The sequence below is a fragment of the Lissotriton helveticus genome, chromosome 3_1 (genome assembly GCF_964261635.1).
Source record: "Lissotriton helveticus chromosome 3_1, aLisHel1.1, whole genome shotgun sequence".
Lineage (NCBI taxonomy): Eukaryota > Metazoa > Chordata > Amphibia > Caudata > Salamandridae > Lissotriton > Lissotriton helveticus.
In genome coordinates, this window is record NC_136061.1 from 1,162,683,119 (window position 1) to 1,162,691,281 (window position 8,163).

General features: G+C 47.0%; 1 non-coding gene across 1 annotated transcript; it reads left to right on the top strand.

Moving 5' to 3' along the window:
* Positions 1 to 6,758: 6,758 nt before the first annotated feature.
* Positions 6,759 to 6,915, top strand: LOC144825700 (5.8S ribosomal RNA). Its single transcript, XR_013609521.1, has one exon. It is a non-coding gene; the product is annotated as a 5.8S ribosomal RNA (ribosomal RNA).
* Positions 6,916 to 8,163: the final 1,248 nt, after the last annotated feature.

Consider the following 8,163-nt stretch of genomic DNA (forward strand, 5'->3'; position numbering starts at 1 on the left):
TGCTGATGTCCCAATTATGACTTCAGGGCAGTGGCAGCACATTTTAATTATGTGTTGTGTTGTGCTGTAGTGTATTGAATGTGTGGATTTACCATGACTGCATTGTATTTTTAGATTGAAGCCTACCAGACAGCACAGCTGTCTGGTTGCAAAGACATATTGGGGACAAGCTGAAAGCTTAACTATGAATGCATTCCGCTCATTGTTTACCATTGACTTTGTATTTTTTAACTCACATTGGCTTGCTATTTCTACACTGGCTATATTTGTTTTGAACTGTCCAGCATATCTTTGTTCACGGAGCATAACCTGTTAACCACTTCTCTTACTGGAACCTCTCCTTCTTATGCTAGTTCAGGAAGCAGTAAATGTGCTTCTTTGAAATGGTTTAATTCCTCTTTATGCATTACTGTTTCTATTTATCTCTGGCTCTACCAGTTTATTAATCACTCATTCATAATTTTGGTGGCAATATAGAATAAAACCATCAAATGAACTCCAAGACTCACAGTCCAACCATGTACATCCTTTACTCCCCCTACTCCTCATTTTCATCTGCCCCCACATCCCTCACCTCTGCGGCACCACAGGCCATATTTTCTAGCCCCTGGACAAATGTTTGTGAATAGCCATAGTGTACAGCATTACTAAAAACCACTGGCGAGCTAAAATATCCCTGAGGTGAGACTTATTGGCTTTGCCTATGCTTGCCACCGTTGTCGCCATCTGGGCAATTAGTCTGCTGGTTGGCTAACTGGCATTCATCTCTTGTAATCTGTGGTTAAATAAATAAATTAATCCTCTTTCCATCCACGAGCAAGACGCACTTTACAGCATGTTTCTCTAATTCAACCAGTGTTTAGAGCATTTGAAATACGAGTGTCCTAGATCATGTCTGTTAGACATGGCACTTTGGTGTGGGTCTCCCTTCCCTTTTTGCTGTTGCCTCATGCGTTTTTTCTGGTGTTAGATGCTTTGGGCACTGTGTCACTGCTGTCCAGTGCCACAGTGCAAGTGCTCCCTATTGTACATTAATGTATGAATTAGTGATTCCATGATTGGCTGGTTTGGTTTACCTGTTAGACCCTAGTATAGTGCACCAGGAGTACCCAGGGCTTGTAAACCAAATGTTGCTGGTGGGCTTGCAGCACTGGGTGTGCCACCCACAGAAGCAGCCTGTAAAAGTGTGTCTAAGGTCTGCCATTGCAGAGCCTATGTGCAGTCTGGTACTGCCATGCTGACTGGGCAAGTGCACCCAATTGCCAGTCCCTAAACCTTCCCTTTTCTTCATATCAGACACCCCTATGGAAGGCCCAAGGGCAGGGTGCATTGTAAGTATAAGGTAGGACATGCCCTGGTGTGTGTGGCATGTCTTAATAGTGAATTACAGCCATTTTCGTTTTTCACTATTGCCAGGCTAACTGTTCTCCATAGGCCTGAATGGGCAGTTAGATTATTACATCTTATAATCCTAACTGACTCAGATAATATGGTAGAAATTCGAGTTTAGTATGCCTGAACTAAGAATGGTAAAATACACCTTTTAGTGAAGTTGGTTTTAAAATTCTGAGTTTGAAAATAGCACTTTTAGAAAGTAGGTATTTTCTTGTTCAACTATTCAAGCTGCCTCTGCTAGGATGTGTATTCCTTGTCTCGAGTTTAAGTGACAGGGCTAGGGCATTCCAGGAGACAGGGTGAGTCAGCCCAGTGGCGAATAGAGAGATCTGCATCTAGATGGGAAGGAGGAGTTGCACCTGGGACCTGAATTGGACTGTGCCTTCCCTCCACAATGCCAGCTCCACTTCCTGTGGTGTGTCTGATGTATCTGCCCTGTACTGTGAAAGGGAAGAAGGAGTCATGTAAACAGAGTGCTCCAGGACTGACCAGAACTGGTTTGGACTAGGCAAAGGCCTCTCTGCCCACAGAGGACAAAGGATTTTGGGGTATAAGTATTGGGACCGTGATCCCAAGAAGTTAGATCTCTATTGGACAAAAAAGAAGAAACCTTTGCTGAGGGGAGGAACCTGAAGAAACTGAGGAGAAACTATCCCTAAGCTGAAGTGCTGCTTGGGGGATTGGCCTGCAGTGTTTGCCTGACTGCCAAAGAAAGGAGAAAGGACTTTGTGTGCACTTTATTCAACTTGTAAAGGGTCTCCAAGGGCTTGAGGGAAGAGCTTGCCTCCTGCTGAAGTCTCAGGGACAACAGACTTCAACCCCCAGCTCCCCAAGAGTTCTTTGGAAGTGCCTGCTGCTGTTTTGGGACTGCGTGTTGCAAGGAGCTGGAAGCGTCTCGCAACGAAGAAGCGTCTCACCGACGCTGCCGTTGCATTGTGGATGTCACCGCTGTAGCTGTCGTATTGCACCGCATCGAGAGAAGCGTCTCGCACCGAAGAAGAAATGTGTCGTCAACTCTGCTGCTGCCGTCGCATCTTGGATGTCGCCGCTGTAGCTGTCATATTGCACCGCATCGAGAGAAGAGTCTCGCAACAAAGAAGAAGCGTGTCACCGTCGCTGCTGCTGCCGTCGCATCGTGGATGTCGCCACTGTAGCTGTCGCACTGCACTGCATCAAGAGAAGTGCCTCGCATCCACAGAGAAGCGCTCCGCCGTCGGAGCTACTGTTGTCGCATCACGGAACAAGGGTGTCGCCGCTGCAGTTGTCACGTCGAGCGGAAGCGTCTCGCAACGTAGGAGAAGAGTGTTGCCACCAACGCTGCTGACGTCGCATCACGGAACAAGGGTGTCACCGCTGCAGCTGACGCATGGAGTCAAGACTTCTTGCATCATCGGTGAAGCGTGCCTCACCAACAAGGAGACGAGACGACGTCTTTATTTCTTTGCACCAAAATTTCAACGCTTCACCATCCATGCAACACTTTCTTTGCCCTGCGTGTCGCATCTTAAGGTACATTGACTCAAAGTGTTGCATTTTAAGATCTAAAGAGAACTAAGCTAATCCTACCATTTTAAGTACAGTGTTGTGGATTTTTGTCGTTTGTGGTCTCGTGTTAAATCTATATAAAGAACACTTATTTTTATACTACAACTTGTGTGGTGTCCATCTGTAGTGTTGTCACTTGATTACTGTATGTGTTCACAAATGCTTTACACACTGCCTCTGAGATAAGCCTTTCTGCTCATGGCAAGCGACCAAGGGGGTGAGCAGGGGTTATTTAAGGAGTGTACCCCCTTACCCTGACTAGAGGCAAAGGTCCCTATTTGTCACAAGTACCTACCTGTGCCAACTAGAGATCCCCAAATCTAACAATTCTGAGAATATTTTGCAAACATATTTGGAACTCCTTTGTCAAAAAGACTCTTTTCACATCCTTCAGTTTAAAAACAAATTGCATTGGTTTGTTGACAGAATTTCTCTTGCACACAAAATCGTATCAGAAAAATGGGAAACGTCAGCCATTCACATCTTTTAGCACTATATGATCAATAAAAGAACCCACTTTTGCACCATGTAAAGTGGTATATGTGTGACACTTGGCTCTCAATCCGATTTATGAATTCATGCAAAGCCACCCTGTGTGGCTATGAATGGCCTCGTCAATCTTGATAAGGCAACGCAGTGCCCAAGAAGCGTTCCATGGGTGTTGAGTTGGGTTTCCCCATGCAAAACCCATGGATATTGATGCTACCACAGATTTACAAAATCGTGTAAACCTGGGGAAGCTCCAATTACATAAGCCTCTCAAGGTGAGGAGTAACAAGGAGAAATATGTTTCTTCCTCCTCCTTTTTTCCTCTTTCTATGTGTGGTGCATTCTGCGGCACACATTGAAAGAGGAAAATGCCTCTTAGGATTGTTTTTTGTGCACGAAGATGTCCCTTCCTTCTCAAAAACAATCCTGCATGCAATGGAGGCACCCTTGCAAAATGGTGCAAGGATGCCTATGTTGGCTCTAGACTGCCGAGTCGGCACCAGCACAGGGAGAAAGGACAGGACTGCAGCATATTGCACAAATACAGTGCATTCCTGCCCTTTCACTTTGGCATAGGGCAGCGCACCAAGGTGCCGTGCTGCACTGCCCTATGCTAAAATCTCATAATTGAGGGACGTAGGTTTAAAAAAAAGAATTGATACATCCACAGATAAATGAATAAGGCACAGGATCTCAAAGTGTTCTGTAATAGGATATTCGCGAAACAACTGTCTGCAAAACCTCTACGTCAATAGGCATTGTATAAGCGTGGTGGTTCGGATGGTGCAACCACAGCCAACTCTTCTGTCAGAACCCATTTACCACAGCAGATCAAACAGCTTACGTGGTGTTGGGAACTCCACCCTGCTTAGGGACGTCCTTCAGCTGCCAAAGTAACCTTGGCCAGCATACTGGTACTAGAAGGCAATGGGTGAAAACTCCAACCCCCACCCCCCATTCCCTCCACCGGACTCTTGCATTTAGAAGAAAAACATGGCACCATGCAGTCACTGTACAGCAGACCGTCCAGCATTATAGCAGTATTGGCAGAATTGCTTCCGTGAGGTTAACCAATGTACTTTTGACAAAAGTTAAAACCCCTGCACTGGTAAGGGGAAACCTACATTCGGGTCAGCTTGTCTACCAAAAGCTAAATGAGGACTTTAATCATCTCACCAAGGGGTTGACTAAAAACCTGTTCCAATTAGTAATAAGCACGCAGAGAATGAGACTTCGTTCTGGATGGGAAACCTCAAACTAATGATGGAAGTTTTATGGGTTTTACACATACCAACCACTGTATTTACATGATTACTGTATGGAAATGGTAATAGATATTTTACTCACAGGCGATTATGGGATTTAAAACAGCTGTTGAATACATTTCCCCTATATTATAATGGTCCTGCTAATAGAATGGGAATAGATCATGTTTACATGGGGGATTACAGAGGGGGTAAAAGGCTGGTACATATCCTGAGCACAGTATTTTACGTTACCCTTTTGGTATAATGACCATAATGGTTTCCAAACGTGAGAAGAAGGCGATAACATATGTCTGCTTCTGTAGTGTAGTGATGTGTGCTGAGGAAATGGCCACACATATTTTTTAGATGGAGATGATGGGGGTTAAACAGCTTGTACATATACCTGACACTGTACTGGCATGATTCCTGTAAGGAAATGGAAATGGCTATTTTATGCGCATGGATTATAGGGTTTAATGGGCTCATAAACACATTTGCCACAGTAGTCTAACAATTTCTGTTAGGAAAATGGGAATCACAAATTTTTTCATGGGTTATGATGGATGGTACATTGCTGCTACATATACCTGACACTCTATTTTATTAATAGCTGAAAGAACATGGGCATTGTTGTGTTCTACAAGTGGGACTATGACCAATAATTGGCTTTTTAATATATTTGGGACTGCATTTGGCTTGTTCTAGGTAGGAAATGGTGATAGTAATTTTCTACATGAGGACGATAGGTGTATATAAACCATTAATTTGCTGATAAAGAACTATGACATTATATATTCTTGTTCTACATTCTGCTAGCTTTACACGGAATAGGCATAATGGTATGTGCAGTACATGGCTCCTGCAACAAAATGGCAATATGTGGATCAGTACTGTACTACAGGATTTGACCCACTTCCAGTTTCCTTGCCAGGAAAAGTGTTTCCAGGTGATTGGCCAAGGATCCTCATCTCCACGGGCCCTGGAGGGAACGTGCAAGTCTTCAAAATTTTAGCCCGCTACACAGGACTTGGACATACCAGGTGTTTGGCAATGAGGGAAGGTTACCCCACCTACACATCGGCTGTCTGATGTGTAGTTGTGTAGAGTAGTTGATTCCCAGGAAATTGCATCCCCAGAAATCACTTCATTTGCATTCTTAGTCAACTGACAGGTGCGTCGGGATTTGGGATTGCAATCAGTTCCCATCAACGAGGAATTTCCCGTAAGTGCAGATCATTAACTCACGTTGATTAAGTCGCTGCCCTTTATACAAACTGCTGTTGCTAAAAACAATTGGATGGTTTAGTGAGGTCTTCAGATTAGTCACAATGGGATTTGAAATGGCCCTGCAGAGCGTAAAGAAGATGATCAAACTTGAGTATTTAAAGGAAGTAAAATTCATACCTGCTGAAGGATCATTAAGGCATAGCAACCCGAATCTGAACCCTAGGCCGCCTCCTAGATGGAATCCATAGGCATTAGGCCTGGCCCTCCCCTTGTGTGCCCTGGCAAGAGGAGCATCCGCGGACACTGGGGCACTTGGGCGCTGGACAGGTCCATCTCACACCACAGGGGAGCCTGGATGAGAAGGAGCTGGGCTAGCGTGGGAATGCCGGCTATTCCTTGTGTAGGTGCAATGGTCCTTACTCAAAGCCAGAGCAAACCGCTTCAGGTGTGCAGGAGGGGGGAGCCTCCCTGTTCTTCCCTTCTGGAACCTCCCACCAAGGCAGCAGTGGCCCCCCCGACCCCACTGGTATGTCTCGGGCCACTGCCTAAGCCAGGTCAAGTCTGGTGGTGGACGACAGATGTGTAGGTGGGGGACCCTCCCTCATTGCCAGGCACCTAGTTTGTCCAAATCCCATGCAGCTGGGCTAAGGGTTTGAAGACGTCCTCCCCGGGGTTCTGGAGATGGGGCTCCTGCCAAGCACCTGGAAATGATCTGTGAATCGTGGAGGCTGACTCCCACAGCAGAAACCAGATGAGGAACTGGGTTGTCTCTTTCACTGTGCGGGTGGCAAACAGGCATCACCACCTTCCTCCGCCCCTCCTACAAGTGGGAAAACCTTGCAGAAAGTTGCTTGTTGCTCTTGCCGGTGGATCACTTGGCTTGCGCATTGATGAAGAACACAGCTAGCTGTAAGAATTAGTGTGAATTGCAGGACACATTGATCATCAACACTCTGAACTCACCTTGTAGCCCCAGGTTCCCCCCCCCGGGGCCACGTCTGTCTGAGGGTTGCTTGATTGTTAATTGCACCTCCTTTTTCCCAAGGTGTGTCTGGGGCCATCACAGGGTAGCTCCGCACCCTTCTACCCCTCAAGGTCAGACCCCGATCGCCCATCACAGAATCCCACCCCATGTCCTATCATGTAGGTACACTGTCAACACACCTGGCCTTTCACCCCTTGCCTCGATGAGGTAGAGGCTGGCAACCGGTCAGCCACAAGCATTTTTGGCGTGTCTGGCTGTGTGCCATTCATGGCTGTTTGTGGTGTCCCATGGCTGCCCACTCACACCACCTGTAGCACCCACTTTCATGGCTGGAGGGAGTGAGGGCCCTCCATGACTGCCCGCGGGTGCTGATTCGTGGAGAAGTGTGGCTCAGGGGTTAGAGGCGGCAGACCCGGAAGCTGAGATCGGTCCTGGACCAGAGTTCAATTCCCCGCCTCGGCGGGTCTTGGGCTCAAAAAATTCCATGGACTCGATAATTCTCGTTCCGGTGCCTACTCGACTCACGGGTTCACACTCTGCGACTCTGGGCAATAGCTTGCTTAATCTCCACTACGGCCCCTCGCGGCGGGATGCCTAGCTTTCACCTTGTGGATACCCTGCTGGGGTTATCTCACAGGGGAATACCAGGACGGGTTCCCAAGGCAAGCGCCTTGATGCCTTAGGGTGATACGTGCGCTATATAAATCGCAATACAATACATACATACAATACATTCCCCCCCCAGCCCCCTCGGACTTCGGTCTCAAATTTGGGAAAGGGTGCACATGATGACCTCAGCCTCTGCAGCTCAGTGGCCCATCCCAGCTCCCCTATGCTTCGGAATCCAACTATAACCTCAGATTGGGCTCACAGTTTGACTGTTGACTGGGACGGACTGTGCTCAGTGGACCCTTACCACGTCTTGCCACCAGACAGGGAGTTACTCTCTGGGTACCAGGAGACTGCGGCGATGTTGGTTACCCGCCTGACCCGTCTTGAAACACAGAGCAAGGAGTCTAACATGAGCGGAAGGCAGACATGATGTAAAATGCTCTTTTTGGGGGGTCACCCCTCCCCACCTTTTGCTGCTAGATGCTGTGGTAATTGATCTGAAAGTGTGCTGGGTTCTGCTAACCCGGCCAGTAACTAGTGTTCTTTCCCTTAAACTGTAAATGTGAATTGGTACACCCAATTGGCAATTACTTTTGCACCACTGTAAAGCCCTAGTATGTAGCACCAGTGGGACCAAGGGAATGGATGTAAAAGGGGTACTAG